The following is a 19,955-nucleotide window of genomic DNA, read 5'->3' on the forward strand; positions in this document are numbered from 1 at the left end:
TTTGCAAGGCACTAATCCAGATCCAAGTCGTTTGGGTTTACTGGTCAACTCTTTCCCGGTAGCTATTAAGTTGGCCCAAACGCCTCATTATATACCCAAATCATAGGTTACGAGAATGGCAGCTTGAGCTTGTCCAAGTCGTTTTGAGTTGTTAGTGTTTGGACTTCTTGGGGGCATGGCTAATCTTGTGGCCGTGAACATAAAGAGGAAGGATGCTGAGGTGGCCAGCCATGGATTCTCCCTGTTCCTTGATCCCAAGAGGATCAAACTGCAGGTATGGCATATGGAACAGTTTGGGGGTGTGATTTTCTTTTCGTTGGTGAATTGAACTGTTTCTTGCGAAATTTTTTGGAAAAAAAAAATCTTATGAAACGGCTCTGCATGCCATGGGATGGCGTTGATACTCTGTACTATATGCAGTATGCTAGTTGAGCAAGACGTTCAGTCTGATTACAGAGACACGCTTTCATATAGTAGGGTATACAAAAGGCATATAACAATCTAAACAAGCTCCTTATTTTGTCTTTGGATTCCATATTCCTGCATCTATGTACAAGTACAACGCTTTAGCACGTTCGCATGCGGTTTCAGGATCCATATGGAATGTCATCCACATGGCAAGATACCGAATTCAGTTAAGAATTCTCATTGTTGTGCCGTCAGACGGCGGATCATGATGACAGCAACATTGTGCACCTTAAACACTCAGATCACTTGCTTACGGTTTCATGTTTACGACCCTTGCTTGGTGTCATCAGGATGAGGCAGAGATCCCGGAGATGATGGAAGAAGAGGAACCACTGGCAAATGCAGACGCCGGTGCAGCACCGGTTGTTGTGCAGGTGCAGCCAACCATGTTGATGCCGCCCTCACCGTCACCACTGCAGCCAACTCAGGGCCAAGAGGCTGCTGTCCTCCATGACAGCACCGTGAGCACTGAATCAGGGAGCAGATCTTCAGAACCAGCATTGGCCTCCGAACAGGCGGCGCCCATGGCCATGGACATCGAGGAGGATAGCTGGCAATGCCAACCACCGCCGCCGCCGCAGCCACAGCCAGGCCAGCACCCTCACTTTTGGTCAGGTTAGTAAAGCAATTTTGACATTCAAGCATTTGACTGAATAAATGTGAGCTCTGCTCTTGCCCTTTCAGTGTCAAAAACTGGAAATGGTTTGTCAGGTGAAAGATTATGGTAACTGATGTTATCCTATCTCAAACTGCAGGTTTCTTCTGATGACTAGAACTCCTGAAGTGCTGTGCCACTGTTTCCATTCAGCCTTTGTCACCTGCTAGTTCTGTACATGTTGGATTGAATGTGCCGTTGCTATAATGTGTAGCTTCCTGCAATTGGTGCTGTTGCAGTAGTCTTCAGTTCTTCGGACATGTAGCTAGGATGAAAACAGATGGGATACGAACGGATATCATTGATATTACATTTGTTTTCATATTTCTGTCCGGATTCGAATACGGATAGTGTCAACCATGCCGGATAGGATACGATTGGATATCGACATCATAAATATGTGATTTGAGTATTCGGATACGGATATGATATCGGGTGTTGAATATCCGGACTCGGATACGGACAGATTTAAACCCCTCTAAACGAATTCGGTATCGAATACGGTCGGAAAATATCCGTACCATTTTCACCCATACATGTAGCTTCTCTGTCAAGGTATACTGATGTAGTAAGCATATGATGGTTTGAGTAGTTTTAACTGAACCAGGACCTTCTAAAGTTATTCTGTACATGATTTTGCATGGAAACATCAAAGCAGAATTTTGTTCAGCAAACGTTTGTTTTGTTTCTGCGTGCGCTTTCCGTTTCGTTTCCCGGCCCAAGATCCTAGAGATCGTTGATTGCAAACGTATCCAGTCACTGCCCCGAAAGACGTACGTTCACTGCAACAACTGCAGATCCACGATTGTGCTGCCTGCCGTCAGGTCGCTGCCCAAGGATCTGCAGGGTACTTTCTGTGTTGCCAAGCATCTGCATGTACTTTCCACTTCCATTCTACTTACCACGTATGTAAAACAGGTTCGTATATGCAGAATCGCCCATACATAATCACTTACACTATTTAGGAGCACAGTCCATTTTTTCTGATCTCAACTTCTTTTCTTTCGGTTATTTGGTGCATTTTCCTTTCGGTACTAAATCTACTCAATTTACATAATTTTTTTCCCTTCATGTCTTTACCATTGTTTTTGTCACTGGCATGATATGTTTGGGTTATTATTACAGTGCACACATCAAGAGTCTGTAAAGGGGATCCAGTAATCGCCAACTCGCCCTTTCTTCCTCGCCATGTAAATGTAATGGATCAATAGAGATCTGATATCAGTACTTCAGTGTTGAACTTATCACCTTCTGCTTATTATTAGTGGGAAGCCGCCAAAGGGCGCCTAGTCCATGCGGTTAGGTGGCCCGGCGGCACTCCTCAGGTCCTGAGTTCGACTCCTCGTGGGAGCGAATTTCAGGCTGAGGTTAAAAAAATCCCCTCGCCCGCCCCCAGGTGCCAAAGCACAGTTAGGCCCTGGCCCGGTTCTCACAGGGTTACGGTACCACTGCGTCAGGATGGGAGCAGGGGTTCGGGGGTTTTCTCGATCTGTGTAGAAGATCTTCTTCTTAAGGGAAAAACCCGGGGCCGTCATCCCCCGCAGGTCGAGTTTTTTTTTTATTATTATTAGTGGGAAGCCACTTGTTGACTTTATAGTGTTATTATTAGTGGGAAGCCATCTGCCCAACCTGCTGCCACCACTTCGTCGTCGCCGCCCTCCCCGTCGCCTGTGCATTCTGCACCAGCACCGTATGCACCCTCTCCATGCCCACTACCATGTTCGACTGTTTGGAGAAATTTTGTTCAAATTTGCTCAAATTTCATTCAAATTTTTAGTGGATACCGGTCCGAATTTTCCTAAATTCGTCTAGTTCGGTGGACTCCGAATTTTTTTCAGAAAATAATCCCAGAACCTGCGTTCGTAGACTTCGAAAAGGCGTATGATAGGGTGAGATGGGATTTTTTAGAAGAAACAATGAAAGGGAAGAACTTTCCTGATCAATGGATAAATTGGGTTATGCAAACTGTTAGAGGGGGGCAAGTTTGCATTAATGTGAATGGGACAAGGGGTCCATACTTTAGGACTATGAGGGGGCTTAGGCAGGGGGGTCCACTGTCCCCTCTCCTCTTTAACTTAGTGGCTGATGCCCTAAGTGCTATGATGGACAAAGCGGTTGAGAGGGATCTTATTGTGGGCGTTTTAGACAAACTAATTGATAAGGGTGTCTCTCACATACAATACGCCGATGACACTGTTTTAATGACAGATGGGTCTGATAAGTCAATCATAAACTTGAAAATCCTATTATATTGCTTTGAGTGGCTGTCTGGGCTAAAAATTAACTATCACAAGAGTGAAGTGATATTCTTTGGCTTTACACAGGCTGAAAAAGAAAGAAAAGCCAACATGATAAACTGCAAGCTAGGGGAACTTCCAGTCAAATACCTAGGTATCCCTGTGTCTGATAGGATGTTAGGCATTGGGGCCTTCCAGGGTTTGTCTTGTAGGATGATGAAAAGACTTAACCCATGGAAGGGCAAGTTTATGTCCTCTGGGGGGGAAATTAATTCTAACTAACTCTTGCCTAACAAATCTCCCTATGTACACTATGGGTTTTTATATGCTACCTAAGGGATCACATGCTAAGATGGACTTTATTAGATTTAAATTCTTTTGGCAAGGTGCTGGGGACACTTTCAAATACCATATGGCCAAATGGATTTCTATGTGCAAACCCAAGATCCATGGAGGATTGGGGATTATTAATACTTACTTAATGAATCAATGCCTAATTACCAAATGGATTTGGAAAATTTAAAAAGGATCGAATGAGTTGTGGTATAGAATTCTGAAAGCCAAATATCTGAAAAAAGGTGGTTTCTACAGCTCAACTAGTGTGGGCTCTTCTCAGTTTTGGAGGAGTTTACACAAGGTTAAGCATCTCTTTAAGTGGGGAGCTGAGTATAATGTGCATAAGGGTGATAGGGTAAGTTTTTGGCATGATTCCTGGACTGGGGGGGGGGGAGTGTACCCTTGAAACTACAGATTAGTAATATTTTTGCAATCTGTCAGAACCCTGAAGCTGTTGTGAGCAAAAACTGGAACAATGGGGAATGGGATATTCCTTTAAGAAGAAGTTTAATAGGTGAGTCTCTTCGTGAATGGTGGGAATTACATGAGTTGCTTCAAAGGGTTCAGGTAGATGGTCAGGGAGAAGATCAGGTTTATTGGGCTCTAGAGAAATCTCGGGTTTATTCAACTAAGTCTCTGTACAATTGTCTTACCCATGGGGGGGTCAATGACAAAATAAATGATCTTATTTGGAAAAGTAAAATCCCTCTAAAGGTTAAGGTCTTTCTATGGCAAGTCTTTCACAAAAAAATACAGACTGCCTTAGCTTTGTCAAGGAGAGGTTGGCATGGTAGCCCGCTGTGCAGTGTCTGCAACTTGGTTGAAACTGTTGATCATATTCTGTTTGGTTGTGTTTTTTCTCAGTACATTTGGTGCTGTATTAGAGACGCCTTTAACCTTCAGAGCTTCCCAACCTCTGTTAATGAGCTGTTGGCTCAGTGGCTGACAAGGCGGCTGGGGGTGCCTAAAAGGATTTTGTTTGTTTTCTTTGCTGGATTAGCTTGGTCAATTTGGAGGAATAGAAATAAAATGGCTATTGAGAAGCGCTTCCCTATTAATCCAGATGCTGTAATTCATGATGCAATCAATTCTCTGCAGGTGTGGTGCAGTTTACACAAGGAGAGCGACGCTGCCAAGCTGAAGGAGTTGGCTCAAGGCTTGTCGGACTGGATGCATAAGAAGCCTCATTTTACCGGCCCCTTGCTCGGACATTGTTACTCTTTAGTGCCTAGAGTTTCTGTTAGATGTTCGATCTTTTTTCTTTCTGTTCTGCTGTTGAGTTGCTGTGACCTTCCATGGTGGGACTTTTTCTTTGAGTAATTTTCAAACTGAAAACCCCAATAAAAAGATCAAGATGTCCAAGAGGATAGGTGAATTGGGCTAATTCTAAATTTTCTTTCTATAATTAAATCATACGGTTAGCCCAATTAACCCCGTGTACCTAGAAAAGTGTTTCTATCAATCTAACGCACAAATGACTTGCAACCTATGTTCCAAACTTACTCTAGCATGTCAATTATATGAATGTAAAAACAAGTATTGAATTGCTCAAAGTAAATGCTCAAAGTAATTACTCAAAGTAAATAGAGAGAGAGTAACGCGGCGATGTTTTGCCGAGGTATCGGAGAGTCGCCACTCCCCACTAGTCCTCGTTGGAGCACCCGCGCAAGGATGTAGCTCCCCCTTGATCCGCGCAAGGATCAAGTGCTCTCTACGGGTTGATTCTTCGACACTCCGTCGCAGTGAATCACCTAAAACCGCTCACAACTTGAGTTGGGTCACCCACAAGCTTCGTCGGGTGATCACCAAGCTCCCAATCACCATCAAGCCGTCTAGGTGATAGCGATCACCAAGAGTAACAAGCACGAACTCTCACTTGACCACGCGAAGCCTAATGAGAACGGTGGATGCACACTTTGCTACTCTTGATTCACTAATGAGGCTACTCTATTGGATTCTCAAATCTCAATCACCTCACTAGGACATTGCTCTTCTTGGCACTCACAAACGTGTTTCTCAGCTGTTGGAATGAGCAAAAGTGACTCCACACACGAGTGGAGCTTCTATTTATAAGACAGCCTGAAAAACGAACCGTTATGAGCTTCTGTGGGGTGACCGGACGCTCCGGTCAGTTCAACCCGCACACCAGTGTTAAAGTGTTCACCGGACGCTGGCAGGGTCCGGTCACCACTGACCGGACGCGTCTGGTCGCATTAAACCCTCACTGGATGCTTACTGTACTCGACCGGACGCTGAACCCTCAGGGTCCGGTCAGTACTGACCGGACGCGTCCGGTCGCAGATTTCCTTCTCTGGAACCTTACTGAAGTCGACCGGACGCTGCCTCTCAGATTCCGGTCACTTGGCCACTCCAGCGTCCGGTCACACCGAACGCAATCACCTTGGTCAAATGAACTGACCGGACCCTACGGCCAGCGTCCGGTCGCACCGGAGCCAGCGTCCGGTCAGTATTTGACCCTCTATTCACTTCCAACTCTCGAACATATGTGAATGAAGTTTGCTCCATAGGATCATAGGGCTGTTGTGGAGCTACCTAGTGCTAGTTTTAACAAGTGTGCACCACACCTAACTCACTAGACTCACCTAGATCAAGCTACCCGTCCATACCCCCTTTAATAGTACGGCCAAAGGAAAAACAAAGTCCTAAACTACTCTAAGTGTCTCTCCAACTCCAATCGACACTTAGAACTAGTCATCCTTAACCTTGTTGTCCATCCTTTGAAAACCGAAATGATTTTCATCGTAGGGGCATGACCACCTCGATTGCTCAATCGATCCCCATTACCATGACCTAACTTAATTGCCTCTGCAAAACACACATTAGTCATAGTAATCTTGTATTGTCATTAATCATCGAAATCCAACTAGGGGCCTAGATGCTTTCAATCTCCTCCTTTTTGGTGATTGATGACAATACCACCTCGAGTATGTGAAAGAGTGAGGTTTTTTGACATGCTTGGTTCATATAAGCTTTTGTCAATAAGTACAAAAGAGTTAGGCAAGCTTATATGACCCAAGCCAACACAATGTACTCAAATGATATGAATTAAGCATGAGTACAAGTAACACAACTCATTTGCATCGGAGTATAAACACGGAAGCAAAGCAAATGAGCATAACACAAGTGATATGATATGACATATCAATGAATTCAAAATAGAGAGCACACATGTCATATATCACAATCACGTAGATATCACTATTACGTAGATATAATAGTATGCATGAAAGTAACCATACGAATGCATAATAGTAATAGTGTATCACACAAATAAAAACTCCAAATGTATATAATAGACTAATAGCTAACTAGACTCCCCCTAAAACTCGCTCCCCCTGAGTCTACATATTCGAACCCTCTCCCCCTTTGGCGTCAAACACCAAAACCTAAGGGCTGGTCGGCGGGGCTGCAGCGGACGAGTCGGGCGCTGAAGTACGAGGAGCAAGCTGAAACTGGGCACCATCATCATCTGACCCTGAGCTCTGTACTGACTGACCCTCTGTGGCTGGAAGCATCATTGAAGCGGTCTGGGTCTGAGCTGGGACATGTGCTGCCTATGATGCTGCTAGTATATCTGTCGTAGGATCTGAAAATGCGACAGACGAAGGGAGCCTCTGAGTAGTCACGGCGACGAGAGCTTCTGTAGAAGGACCAGCAGTATGCATATGTGGTGGTGTAGGCATCCCTGTCAACTCGCTAAACGATGCTCCAAGACTCCTAGAGACTGACGTGTCAGGCACAAATAGCGAGGGTGACTGATCTGGTGTGAAGCCCATCTGGAGTGGTGTGAACTGCGGGGCTACCACGGGTGAAGCTAACCACTGGGACACCTGTACTAGAGGGGAAGCAAACTAAGCTGGAGGATGTCCCTGACTCTGAAGCCCACTAGGCTGTACTGCTAGAGTCGTCGTAGTGGTGGCAGACTGAGCAATCTGGGGCGAAGGCTGTGGCAGTGGGGCCCCAAGAGCTATCACTACATGCTGCATGAATCCCATAAGCTGCTGCTGCATGAGTAACTACTGCTGATGCATTTACTGCTGCTGCTGCTGGAGGACCTGCTGCTGTCGCTGAAACTTGTCCTGACGAGCCTGAAACTGTGCAAAGTTGGCAGCGGTCTCCTGAGCCTGTCTAGCCTGATCCTGCTGCATCCGCTCAAGAATAGCAATCAAAGCGGGGTCAGTCTGCGGTGTAGGTGGAGCGGAGCTAGAACTGTCGGCCTCTGCATCATGTCTGTGTGGAGGCATATGAGGAATAGGCAGGTAGTCGTCATCTGAACTGTCACTAGACTTGCTTCTCTCCTGCTGAGCCTCAAGCTGCTCCTCCTCAGTAGCGGCTATGCCTCTGATAATCTCGTCTTACTAAGCTGCGGACTCTGGTACATCTGGACGATAGCGAGGCTGAGTGGGTGCCTGTGGTGTGCTATGCCTGATCCTCTGTGCCATGTTATAAGCTGGAAACTCTGTGGTGGCACCTCTGTACTCTACAACCATCTCAGGTGTCCTGACTTGCATAGCCTTGAGCATAAGGAATGTGATCCAATGTGCATATGGAAGCTGTCTGCGACCCTGGAAGCCCTCAGCTATAGTATCCTCCATCTCTGATAGAAGGAGGTCCTAAATATCAAACATTGTCTACTGCATCAGGGCATTGAGAAGCCAAAGCTGGAGGTGAGTCAAACCCTCTCTGTATCCCAACCTAGGAAGTAGTGTCCTCCTGATGATAGCCTCTAGAACTCTAGCTATAGGAGTAAGGTCACGGGGGTTCCTCCTCAACCCCTCACCAAAGGGCTCATTGAAGCAATGGCGCACAAGATCTGTAGGGGGCACCATACCACCATGAGGGCGCCTAGGAGGCTCTTGCTGTCCATAACATACCTCATGTAACCTGATAGGCTACTCCTGTAGCCTCAGTATCTCCCTGGCCCTAAAACTCATCACCCTGTAGTCTCTGCCTCTGAATGCAAAGTGTATATAGTTATGATGTGGGTCAACATAGAGCGAAGCATAGAACTGATGGACCCAAGATGGAACATATAATCATGTCCGTCCAATCAAATCTGTTAGCCCTGGTAGATATGATAAGTATGGGCGGATATGCTCTTCGGCTGCTGCCACAATAGACTCTATATTGTATACCCGCTGAGATCTGAATACTGCCCCACTGTTAAGATAAGCATTATAGAAATCCTTCTGCAGTGGTGTGTAGAAACCCTCTGCTGCTCTCTCATCCCTCCTCAGTGGAAACCACACCTCAAACTCTATAAACCTCAGCTGCCGAACCTTCTTGGCCGTGGCGGCCCTCAAGTCAAGATGTACCACTAGAGGCGGACCCTGTGGTCTAGGCGGTGGATGTGATCCCCTCCGCTGTGTAGTTGGCCTCGGTGGGACTGGAACACTGGTACGACCAGAGCGACGAAGCTGGGGCTGTGGTGCCTGCTCTGTCTCCTTGGCCTCCTCGGCCTGCTAGCCCTCCTGAGTCTCCTAGACCACCCCCGACATTCTTCGTGTGAGCCATCTGAAAAGATCAACTGCTGCTAACAAGAACAACTGCCGCTTTCAAGAGTAACTGCCCTGACACTTCCGAGACTTGGCCTCGATCCGTACTCATGAGCTTGTCTTCGAGTTAACTGACAACTGCACCTGTCACAGATACCTCAACGGCACCGACTCGCTGCACGATGGAATAGAAGGATATATAAGTAAATACGATATATCTAATAGATGCGAAACCCTATGAGAGCAAGCAATGTAGGTACGAAATTGAAGCGACTAGCTTGCTACATGACGATCCGAAGAAAAAGAATAGAAGCGTCACGCGGGGGATCACCGGGACTGCTAGGGTTAGGGTTCGCGATGAATCGATTGCCTGGTTGCAATTTGAAGTTAAAGCATGTAATAGCAATGCGGATTAGGGCACGGTGGCGTTGGAGAAGGCCTTACCGGCACTGTGAGAGCTTTGTAGTGACTCGGCAACAAGGGAGCACGGCAGGCACCCAAGGAGTGGACGGCGGTGGAGCTCTGCACGGTGGCACGGCGGCTGCGAAGGCTCGCGAGATGATGGTGGCGTGTGGACGCGGGCTAGCAGCGGCGGGCGTGCGTGCTAGCGCTGGCGTGGTAAGCTGGCGCAGGGAAGAGCTGTGCGGGCACGGCAGTGGTGGAGCTAGCGCGACGGTGGTGGCATGGATGAGCTGCGTCGGCGTCGGCGCAGGGAAGCTGGCTAGGGCACAGGCGGATGCGATGCTAGGTACGGCCGATTTGGTTAAATAGGGTCCCCCCGACGTGACAAGAAAGGAAACGGATAAAGAGTCCTAAAGCCGCACGAGATCTACTGACCGGACGCTCCGGTGGTAGCGACCGGACGCTACCACCCAACGTTCGGTCGATTCTAGAGAGGTCCAAATCCTCTGGAATCGCGGCCGGACGCGTTCGGTGGACACCGACCGGACGCAGCCAGTGTCCGGTCAACCTAGCCTTCGTCTTCATCACACGACCGGACGCTGAGACGTCTTCTGACCGAATGCTGAAAGACAGAGTCCGGTCACTCCTTTGCAGCGAGTTCACCACCTGTGAACTGACCGAACGCTGTATAGTAGAGTCCGGTGCAGCGTTCGGTCACTCTTTTCCAGCAAATCTTCAAAGTTTCTCCACGCTGCCTGTTCCCAATCAAGTCCCAACTTAAATAAGGTCTAAATAAACACCAATTAGGACTGATGTGAATGACCTCTCTCAAACCCTCAAGTTTTTCAAAATAGTTTGCCTTAGGCTATAATTCTTTTTAAGAAAATAGGCAAATAAGAGGGCAAATGGAACAAAACGACAAAACAGCATCCATGCATATACAATACTTATAAGTAAATCTAGTTGCTTGTCAAGTTTGATCCAAGGTTAAGCTTCTTCACACGCTTTTCGGCGGTTATCTTAACCATGTTAGACAAGCCCTATATGCATTACCAAAAAAATTAAACATGTTGTATATTACAATGAATGCAAGGGACAACACAAGCTCAATTTTTAGTGAAGTTACTAAAATCAAGTACATTTAGCTCATTCCACAATCTACAAAATGTAGCCTCGTCTAGCGGTTTAGTGAAGATATCCGCTAATTGATCTTCGGTTCTCACACCTTCTAGTGATATATCATTTTTAGCAACATGATCTCTTAGAAAGTGATGGCGGATATCTATGTGCTTGGTGCGAAGGTGTTGAACCAGATTATTTACAAGTTTTACCGCACTTTCATTATCGCACAAAAGAGGTACCTTTTCTAGAACTACACCATAGTCTAGCAAAGTTTGTTTCATGTATAATATTTGTGCACAACAAGCACCCGCGGCAATGTATTCTGCTTCGACGGTGGACAAAGCCACACTATTTTGTTTCTTGGAGGACCAAGACACAAGTAATTTACCAAGCAAATGGCACCCTCCGGATGTGCTCTTTCTATCAACTTTGCATCCGGCATAATCCAAATCGGAATAGCCAATTAATTCAGATATAGCTCCTTTGGGATACCAAAGGCCAATGCTTGGTGTGTGCTTAAGATACCTAAGGATTCTTTTTACGGCAATTAAATGTGTTTCCTTAGGATTAGCTTGAAATCTAACACACATACATACACTAAACATGATGTTGGGCCTAGATGCGGTTAAATATAACAAGCTACCAATCATGAAACGGTAGAGAGTTTGATCAACCGGGTTACCTCCCTCATCTAGGTCGAGATGTCCATTGGTAGGCATTGGTGTTTTGATTGGCTTACATTCATCCATCTTGAATCTCTTGAGAAGATCTTTTGTGTATTTCTCTTGAGAGATGAAGATGCCTTCTTTCATTTGCTTGACTTGAAAACCAAGAAAGAATATAAGCTCACCAATCATTGACATCTCGAACTCATTTGACATCAATTCACCAAATTCTTTGCATGAGTCTTCATTTGATGATCCAAAGATGATATCATCAACATATACTTGACAAATGAAGATATGCTCATCAAGCTTCTTGGTTAATAGTGTGGTGTCGACCTTCCCAATGGTGAAGTCCTTCTCAATGAGGAAGTCCCGAAGGCGCTCATACCAAGCTCTTGGGGCTTGCTTAAGCCCATATAGTGCCTTGGACAACCTATAAACATGATTAGGATATCTAGGGTCTTTAAACCTGGGAGGTTGATCAACATAGACTAGTTCATTAATAAAGCCATTTAAGAATGCACTTTTTATATCCATTTGATATAGTTTCTTTTCATGATGTGATGCATATGCAAGTAGGATATGGATGGCTTCTAATCTTGCAACCGGTGCAAAGGTCTCTCTAAAATCCAAACCTTCAACTTGAGAGAACCCCTTTGCAACTAGTCTTGTCTTGTTCCTCACAACGACTCCTTGATCATCTTGCTTGTTGCGGAACACCCACTTTGTTCCAATGACTCTTGCACCTTTTGGTCGCTCTTCAAGAGTCCAAACTTCATTGCGAGTGAAGTTGTTCAACTCTTCATGCATGGCATTGATCCAATCCAGATCTTTAAGAGCTTCTTCTACCTTGGTAGGCTCATAGCAAGAGACAAAAGAGTGATGAGCAATAAATGAAGCAAGTTTTTAAGATCGAGTCATTACACCCTTTGATGGACTCCCTATGATGAGATCTTGTGGATGATCTTGTAGGAGAGGTGTATTTCTTCTATTGACCACTTGAGGAGGAGATTGTGGAGCATCAACATCTTGTGCTTGTACCACCATTTGCTCATAGGAGACATGAGTATCTTCATTTTCTACTCTCCTATCTTTTTCACCATCTTGTGGCACACTTGATGAAGAGGGTTGATCAATGATTTGTACATTATCTTCATCATCTTTTGGCTTGATGTCTCCCACCGGAATATTCTTCATAGCCTCTCTCAATGGTTCATCACCTACATCATCAAGATTCTCATGTGCTCCTTGGGAGCCGTTAGATTCATCAAATTCCACATCATATGTTTCTTCAACCAAGCCGGTGGCATGATTAAATACTCTATATGATTTGGACTTTGATAAGTAACCAACAAGAAAACTAATATCACAACGTCTTTGGAACTTCCCTAGGTGTTGTCGCTTCTTGTAGATATAGCATTTGCAATCAAACATCCTAAAGAAGGAGACGTCCGGCTTCTTCCCATTGAGCAACTCATAAGGTGTCTTGCCAAGGAACTTTTGAAGGAATAGGCGATTTGATGCATAGCATGCGGTGTTGATTGCTTCCGCCCATAGAGCTTCGGAGGTGTTGTACTCATCTAGCATTGTCCTTGCAAGAGTGATCAAAGTCCGGTTCTTACTCTCAACTACACCATTTTGTTGAGGAGTATAAGTTGCGAAGACTTCATGTTTGATCCCAACTTCATCACAATAAGCTTCAATGTTTGTGTTGTCAAACTTCTTTAGCATGTTGGCGGTCTTCTTCACCATGAGAGCAAGGCTTTCATCATCAACTTCATCTTCACTTGAGCTTTCATACTCAAGTCTTGCCTTGCCCTTCTCTTGGCTAGCTTTGAATGCTAAGTCTTTGTCTTTCTTCTTGGTAGAGGATGGGTCATCTTGTGGCATGATGTGCATGTACATTTCATGAGCATTGATCTTTCCCAAGATTTGTGTCGGTGTAGCGGCGGAAAGATCACCTTGATGTAGTACGGTCACAATATGCCCATATTTGTCAATGGGGAGGACACTCAAGATTTTTCTCACAACGTCGGATGGTGACATTTGAGTAAGTCCAAGCCCATTAACTTCCTCTACAAGAACATTCAAACATGAATACATCTCATTAGCACTTTCTTTGGGAAGCATCTCAAATGAATTTAGCTTTTTAATCACAAGATGATAGCGTTCCTCACGCTCACTCTTGGTTCCCTCATGGAGCGCACAAACGTCCGACCATAGTGCATGGGCGTCTTTATGGTTCCTTACGCGGTTGAACTCATCTTTGCAAAGGATTCTAAAGATGGTGTTTCGAGCCTTTGCATTTCACTTTTCATAATTTACCTCATCGCCTTGTAGGTTAGTAGCATCCCGAGGTTTTGGGAAGCCTTGTGAGGCGGCTCTAAGTATTCCAACGTCTAGAGCTTCTAAGTACGCCTCCATGCGGATTTTCCAATATGGAAAGTCATCTCCCTCAAAGATAGGAGGAGGTCCATGCCCGTGAGACATCTTGCTCTAAGCGATTAAGCTTAAAAATGTAAGCACGAGGCTTCGATACCAATTGAAAGGATCAAGATGCCCAAGAGAGGGGATGAATTAGGCTAATTCTAAATTTTCTTTCTATAATTAAATTCTACGGTTAGCCCAATTAACCCCGTGTGCCTAGAAAAGTGTTTCTATCAATCTAACGCACAAAGGACTTGCAACCTATATTCCAAACTTACTCTAGCATGGCAATTCTATGAATGTAAAAACAAGTATTGAATTGCTCAAAGTAAATGCTCAAAGTAATTGCTCAAAGTAAATAGAGAGAGAGGAACGCGGTGATGTTTTATCGAGGTATCGGAGAGTCGCCACTCCCCACTAGTCCTCGTTGGAGCACCCGCGTAAGGGTATAGCTCCCCCTTGATCCGCGCAAGGATCAAGTGCTCTCTACGGGTTGATTCTTCGACACTCCGTCGCGGCGAATCACTCAAAACCGCTCACAACTTGAGTTAGGTCACCCACAAGCTCCGCCGGATGATCACCAAGCTCCCAATCACCACCAAGCCGTCTAGGTGATGGCGATCACCAAGAGTAACAAGCACGAACTCTCACTTGACCACGCGAAGCCTAATGAGAATGGTGGATGCACACTTTGCTACTCTTGATTCACTAATGAGGCTACTCTCTTGGATTCTCAAATCTCAATCACCTCACTTGGACCTTGCTCTTCTAGGCACTCATGTTTCTCAGCTGTTGGAATGAGCAAAAGTGACTCCACACACGAGTGGAGCTTCTATTTATAAGACAGCCTGAAAAACGAACCGTTATGAGCTTCTGCGGGGTGATCGGACGCTCTAGTCATGTTGACCAGACGCTCCGGTCAGTTCAACCCGCACACCAGTGTTAAAGTGTTGACCGGACGCTGGCAGGGTCCAGTCACCACTGACCGGACGCGTCCGATCGCATTAAACCCTCACTGGATGCTTACTGTACTCGACCGGACGCTGAACCCTCAGGGTCCGGTCAGTATTGACCGGACACGTCCGGTCATAGATTTCCTTCTCTGGAACCTTACTGGAGTCGACCGGATGCTGTCTCTCAGCGTTCGGTCGCACCGAACGCAATCACCTTGGTCAAATGAACTGACCGGACCCTGCGGCCAGCGTCCGGTCGCACCAGAGCCAGCATCCGGTCAGCATTTGACCCTCCATTCACTTCCAACTCTCGAACATATGTGAATGAAGTTTGCTCCATATGATCATAGGGCTGTTGTGGAGCTACCTAGTGCTAGTTTTAACAAGTGTGCACCACACCTAACTCACTAGACTCACCTAGGTCAAGCTATCCATCCATACCCCCCTTAATAGTACGGCCAAAGGAAAAACGAAGTTCTAAACTACTCTAAGTGTCTCTCGAACTTCAATCGACACTTAGAACTAGTCATCCTTAACCTTGTCGTCCATCCTTTGAAAACCGAAACGATTTCCATCGTAGGGACATGACCACCTCGATTGCCCAATCGATCCCCATTACCATGACCTAACTTAATTGCCTCTGCAAAACACACGTTAGTCATAGTAATCTTGTATTGTCATTAATCATCGAAATCCAACTAGGAGCCTAGATGCTTTCACCCAGTTTATAATGAACGTGGTTATTGGCTTTCTTAAAAGCCGAGGTAATCTCCTTTCAAAAACAAAAACAAAAAAAAACACAGTCACACTACTGCTACAAACCCAGGGTCAAGAGGCTGCAGGCCATGGTGGCACAGTGGGCACTGGGCGCTGCCCCCCTGCTAGCAAATTTTCAGAATAACCATTGGGTGCAGAGGCAGAGCAGGCGTCGCCAATAGGCTTCAAAGGCACGCAAGGAATAGATGCAGGCACGCAAGGAATAGATGCTGCAGTAGTTTGCTTGCGCCCGGACAGGGATTCAGGGAATACGTGCATAGCATTCAATATGGGGATGATCCGTTCCTTTGCAAGCACAAGGAAGGAAGGTAAGACTAAAGGAACATGACTAGCTTTCACTCCTCGTTGATGTGTGATCAAGGTTTCTGATCCACGAAGTCACCTCTCCTATTTATTCCCTCTCTATCTATCGCTGCCTTCCCATATGCACTGTGCTCACACATCTTTCGAATCGGCCGGCAGCAGCAGCAGCTTGTGGTTTGTGGGTTGCATAAAGTGTTGATTGTGAATTGTGATTGAGTTCTCATTGCTCAGCCTGTTCGCTTGCTCGTAAACGATCGTAAATTTCCAGTCGGAAACAGTGTTTTTCTCTCACACCAATCCAGCCAGCAGTAAATAATCCACGATACGATACGGCCTCCCGAACAGGCTGAATAAGTTTCATTTCTATTGCCTGCGACATCTATTTGAGCATTTATTCTGGCTTTTGTCTTCCTCGCATGCAGCATTCTACATCGAGAAGGCGTGGTACGTGGAGGCATGGAGGCGGCCGCCATCAACGCGGCGCTGTGGGTGGTGGGCAAGGCGCTGGACCCTGTCAAGGATGGCCTACTGGAGGCATGGGCGGCCACCACCGGGCTCACTCCCAACGTCCGCGAGCTCAAGCTGGAGCTGTTTTGCGCAGGCGATGCTGAACAACGCCCGTGACAGGGAGCCCCGCGCTGGTGACGCTGCTGCATGAGCTCCGCCACCTGGCGTACAGCGCCGACGACGTGCTCGATGAGCTCGACTACTTCCGCATCCAGGACACGCTCGACGGCACCTACCATGCCGCCGACGTGCATCCTCGCGGCTGCATCCACGACCTCGTCCGTGATGCTTGCTACACGGCCAAAGCTGTCGGTAAACGACTCTCATGCTGCTCCTTTTCATGTGCTCGCAACGACCATTCTCACTGTGCCTCATCAATGGAAAGGGAACCACCAAAATTAAAGTTTGATAGGGTGGAGACCTCTAAAAGGATGAAGGATATTATAGATAAGCTCAAGCCCCTCTGTGCCAGGGTCTCCCCTATGCTTACTATAGAGCTACAAGCCTCCAACAGTGCCACTATCCAACACAATGCTATGAATCGACCTAAAACAACTCCATACAGTGGCGGAGCTAGCGCTCAAAGCAAGCCAGGGCCAAACGGGCCTCAAGAACGTACTGCTACAGGCAAGCATGGCACCGTAGCTAGCAAGCTTTCATGCATCAGGCATCTAGTCAGTAGTAATAGACAAAACAACTATGCATGCAGCTATGCCAGTAGACAGTGGGGAAATATACATGTACTTGCACATGACAACTATGAATGCATGGCAAGGGGGGCCATGCATGGCCCTCTATGGCCCTAAGGTAGCTCCGCCAGTGACTCCATACATCATGGAATGAACCTATATTATTTGGCAGGGACACCGAGAAAAAGAGTACTATGAATGCATTGTCAACGGTGAATACTCTGAAAATAAGCTCACAGTGCTTCCTATTGTTGGCCCGGGGGTAGGAAAGACAACTTTCACACAACACATATACCAAGAGCTGAAGAGCCATTTTGATATCTTAGTTTGGATATGTGTCTCTCAAACCTTCAGTGCCGCTAGGCTAGCACAGGAAGCTGTAACAAAAATACCTAAATCTAAAGAAGAAAAGGAATATAGCAGTGACCAAGAGCTAATTGAACAAAGAATAAAAGCTAAGCGTTTTTTACTTGTGTTGGATGATATGTGGACATATCACGAGGATGAGTGGAAAAAACTGCTAGCGCCTTTTAGAAAAGGGGAGAAAAAAGGCAATATGGTTATAGTGACAACTCGAAGTCTTGGGGTGGCAAACATGGTTAAGACAACTGATTATCCTATAGAAATGGGTCATTTGGAAGCTGCAGATTTTATGAAATTATTTGAAGCGTGTGTATTTGGTGACCAACAGCCATGGAAAAACCATCCTAAATTATTTGATGCTGGAAACAAAATAGTGACCACTTTGAAGGGGAACCCTCTTGCAGCAAAAACCGTTGGGAGGTTACTAAGAAACCAACTTACTTGAGACCATTGGACAAAAATTCTAGAAAGCAAAGAATGGGAGCTACAAACCAATGACAATGACATTATGCCAGCTCTAAAGCTTAGCTATGATTATCTTCCTTTTAATCTGAAGCAATGTTTCTCATATTGTGCTTTGTTTCCTGAAGATCATGAATTTGGCAACAATGAGTTAATTCACTTGTGGATAGGACTAGGTATATTGCAGTCATCAGATCATAACAAAAGAATTGAAGACATTGGGCTGAGCTATTTAAATGACTTGGTTTACCATGGATTTTTTAAAAAGAATGAGAAAGATGACGGTTGTCCTTACTATATTGTCCATGACCTACTACATGAGTTGGCAGTAAAGGTTTCATCGTATGAATGCCTGAGCATACGTAGTTCAAATGTGAGGTCCATACAAATATCCCCTAATGTACGTCACTTGTCTATCATTATAGATGACATAGCGATTGGTGATAGAATGATTTTCGAAGAATTTAAAAGGGGTGTGATTGCGTTAGGTAAAAGGCTGAAAGTTGAAAACATACATACTCTAATATTGTTTGGAACATACCATGGTAGCTTTGCCTTAACTTTTGGTGACTTGTTAAGGGAAGCTAGAGCCCTACGCACTATTTATTTGTCTGGAGTGTCATATAATGTGGACAAGGATATGTTGCACAACTTTCCAAAGCTTTGTTCATCTTCGCTACCTAAGGATGAAGTCATCTTGGGGTGATTTGGACCTATGCTTACCTGCTTTGGTTAGACTTTATCATTTAGAAGTCCAAGATCTACAAGGATGGATGGGTTCCTTTGATTTGAAAGGGCATATAAGTGTTAGATTGATCTCTAATCCCAAACTAGGCCCAACGGCCCAGTTGGGCCTTTGATCCGCGTCCTGATCGGGGGCGCCCAGCCCACTATGGCTGGAGGGCCCCTGTCATATTGCACAATAAATAGAGGTGGGGGTCGGCGGCTCGGAGTACGAGGTTTGTCTGAGCTATAGTTCTCCACCGAAATCCCTAATCCGATCCAGAGGGGCGCAGCCAGTGACGGGAAGCCACTAGCCGCGCCGCCACCGCCTCTGCATCTACACCGAGGAGCTGCTACATCGCCGGGCAACCCTGCAACCGCTACTGCACCGCCGCCCTTCGACTCAACACCGCCACTGGGTTATCGCCAAGCACTACGATGGCGAGCCCATCTTCATCCAAGGCGGCCAAAGGTTTGCACCCTTCACCCCTCTCTTTCTCTCATTCTATCTACTGCTACTGCACTAGTAGATGCTCTAGGACTCATGGTTTTATTTAATAGCAAATAGACATGCTAGTTCTATGCCTAGAGATCCTGCTTAAGGTCTAACAATGGTATCGGAGCCTAACTAGGTGTAGATCTAGCCTATGGGAACCCTCTGTCTAGATGTAGATCATGTCAGGGGTAAGAAAGAGATCAGATCCGTTCGGATCTGAGAAAAGAAGAGGGTCACCGAACCCTAACCCTAATCGGGTGAAGAACAGAGAAAAGAAAGGGTCTCGGATCTCAAAGCCAAAACCTAACCCGCGAATCAGTCACGGGGAAGAAGAATAGTGAATGAAACCCTAACCCTAACCAAACCCTAATCTCGATCCTAACCCCACCCCAACCCTAAATCGGATAGATCCGAGAAGAGAAGAAAGAAAAAAATCAAAGAAAAGAAAAGGGGAAGGGGAAGAGGCCTACCTCGATGCCGCACCGTGTTGCTGCCTCATCGACGCGTGGGCGGGTGCTCAAGCAAAGGGCGCCACGGCCAGGCCGCTCGACGGCGGCGCGCTCACCCGCTGGGGAGCACGCACGCCGGTGAGAGGGCCAGCGACGGCGCCATCATCGTCTCCATGCCATCATGGGACCGAGACAGAGGAGGAGGAGAAGTGGCCGGGTCAGATTTAGGGTTTTGGAGGGGATCAGGGCACCGCTACCCAGACCGCTCGACGACGGCGTGCTCACCCGCTGGGGAGCGCGCATGCCGGTGAGGGGACCGGCGACGGTGCCATCTTCGTGCTTGCTTTCACTTTGGAGCTCGTGGCTGCTGCGCTGAGGAGAGAACGGAGCGAGGCAAAGAGGGAG

General features: G+C 46.3%; 1 pseudogene; it reads left to right on the plus strand.

The window, feature by feature from the left end:
• The first annotated feature begins 16,317 nt into the window (after window positions 1-16,317).
• LOC136468974 (putative disease resistance protein RGA1) overlaps window positions 16,318-19,955 on the plus strand; it is a 54,690-nt pseudogene continuing 51,052 nt past the window's right edge.

This window comes from Miscanthus floridulus, chromosome 8 (genome assembly GCF_019320115.1).
Source record: "Miscanthus floridulus cultivar M001 chromosome 8, ASM1932011v1, whole genome shotgun sequence".
Taxonomy (NCBI): Eukaryota; Viridiplantae; Streptophyta; class Magnoliopsida; order Poales; family Poaceae; genus Miscanthus; species Miscanthus floridulus.